A 2,326-nucleotide genomic window follows, 5' to 3' on the forward strand; every position below is an offset into this window, starting at 1 on the left:
AAAGTATCCAGAATTTCTTTATCAACCTCTTCTTGCTTCTTGCTGGGCTGAACCATTCTTTGAGGAAAGGGAACAGGAATAGACCTCTCCTCCTGGTCTACCACTTTTGGTTGACATGGTGTGGGCATAAGTGCAGGCTGCTCTTGGCTTCCAACTTCTCCTTCTTCACCTTCTGCAGCTAAAGTGCAACTGGGATCCTTTTCAGTAGGCATTTCTGGCTCTTGCATCACCTTACCAGATCTCAAGGTAATGGCACTCACATTCTTTAGGTTTGTGACAGTTTGTGTAGGGAGATTGCCTGAGCCTTGAGATTGAAGTTGATTAAGGGATGAAGCAAGCTGACCCATTTAATTTTCCAAGGTCTTGATACTTGCTTGAGTTTGTTGCTGGAAGGCTTGACTCTGTTGTTGGAAATTGAGATTACTCATGGTGAGTTGCTTCACAAGGTCTTCCAAAGATGATTCATTCTTTTGAGGTGTAGCGGCTAGTGAAGGGGAGGCTTGGTGGTGTTGTTGAGATGAAGATGATGGATGGTGATGTTGCTGGGCTGAATATGGCTTGTTTTGTCCAGCTTGATGTGGTTGGAAATGATTGTTGGTTGGCTGGCTAGAGCCTTGATGCTGTGCATTTCCTGCCCACCTTAAGTTAGGATGGTTCCTCCAACCGGGATTATATCTATTGGAAGATAAATCCCAGCTTTGTTGTTGCTGCGGCTGCTGAAAAGGAAACTTATTAGCATAAATATTAGCAGCATAAGCTTGAGGATTACCTTCCGAAGATTCAGTTTCCTGCAATGTGGGGCAACTATCAGTGAAGTGATCCGTAGATGAACAAATCCCACAAAGCATTGCTGGAATGGATGAAGGTGGAGGTGTATATGCAGTAGAATTCTTTTGAATGGATGCCAACTGTTTTACCATAGTAGCCAACTCATCTAGTTTATGCTCCAACTTGTGTGAATCTGAAGTTTGAATTTCATGGACACTCCAGGACATGATGGAGTTTTGCCTTGTAGCAAACTGTTGAGAGTTAGCTGCCATATTCTCAATAAGAGCTCTAGCGCTGCGGGAGTCTTGTCAACTAGGGCTCCCCCACTAGCTGCGTCGATCATGCTCCTATCCATTGGGTGTAAGCCTTCATAGAAGTATTGGATTAGGAGTTGGTCACTTATCTGATGATGGGGGCAGCTAGCACAAAGTCTCTTGAAACGCTCCCAATATTCATACAAACTTTCCCTCTCCAGCTGCCTAATACCACATATTTCCTTTCTTATTAAGGCAGCCCTTGAAGCAGGAAAAATTTTTTCCAGGAACAATCTCTTGAGGGTGTCCCAACTTGTAATAGAGCCAGGTGGAAGATAATACAACCAGTCTTTAGCCAAATCCATAAGAGAAAATGGAAAAGCCTTAATTTCACATGCTCTTCAGGCACACCTTGTGGTCTCATTGTAGAGCAAACAATATGAAATTCTTTGAGGTGTTTATGCGGATCTTCACCTGCAAGACCATGAAATTTAGGCAAAAGATGGATTAGGCCAGTTTTAAGAACAAAAGGGGCATCCACATCCGGGTATTGGATACATAAAGTCTGGTAGGTCACGTCCGGTGCGGCAAGCTCCTTAAGTGTCAGTCATTTTCTGCCATTTCTAAAGGTTCAGAATTTAAAGAATGCAGAGAAGAATATATAGAAGATGGAGAAATGGTGAAGATGGCTCCTCAATATGTACAGAATTTTGTCTACTAAGGTTCCTAAGATTTCTATGGAATGTCCTATCAATTTCAATATCTGGAGGATATAAATCTCCCAGATTTGATCTGGTCATTCATTAGGAATTGTCTATGGAAATTGAAAAGAAGTCAACTAATGAAGCAGTAAAAATGCAGAAAAATTCAGATGACATTTATGCAGAAAAACTAACATCTAAGTGCAGTAAAATAAAGTATTAACACCAAACAGCAAAAACAGAAAGAAATTGCAAATTAGGGAATGAAAATAGGCAACACACAAACACAAATTCTATAGAATTCTGCAGAATTATGCAGCAGAAACAGGGTAATTGCAGCAAACGAAAATACAGTGTGGTAAACTAAAATGCAGAAATCAGAATTCAAACAATATGCAGAAAACAGCAATTGAATCTACCTAAATGCAAGATATCTCTACTTACCTATGAAACTACAACTATATTAAAGTATTCACAATGCAGAAAACGAAAATGAAAACAGAGCAAATAACATGTTTATGAAAAATCAACACCAATGTCCCCGGCAACGCGCCAATTTGATGATGATCTTTTTCGAGGTGTTTAAAAGATTTGTCGTAAATC

The 2,326-nt window shown here is 40.4% G+C and overlaps 1 non-coding gene across 1 annotated transcript; it reads left to right on the plus strand.

Annotated features, from left to right (window-relative positions):
- The first annotated feature begins 1,169 nt into the window (after positions 1-1,169).
- Positions 1,170-1,274, plus strand: LOC113864043. Its single transcript, XR_003504650.1, has one exon. It is a non-coding gene; the product is annotated as a small nucleolar RNA R71 (small nucleolar RNA).
- Positions 1,275-2,326: the final 1,052 nt, after the last annotated feature.

The sequence above is a fragment of the Abrus precatorius genome, unplaced genomic scaffold (assembly GCF_003935025.1).
Source record: "Abrus precatorius isolate BTA unplaced genomic scaffold, Abrus_2018 Scaffold3, whole genome shotgun sequence".
NCBI lineage: Eukaryota > Viridiplantae > Streptophyta > Magnoliopsida > Fabales > Fabaceae > Abrus > Abrus precatorius.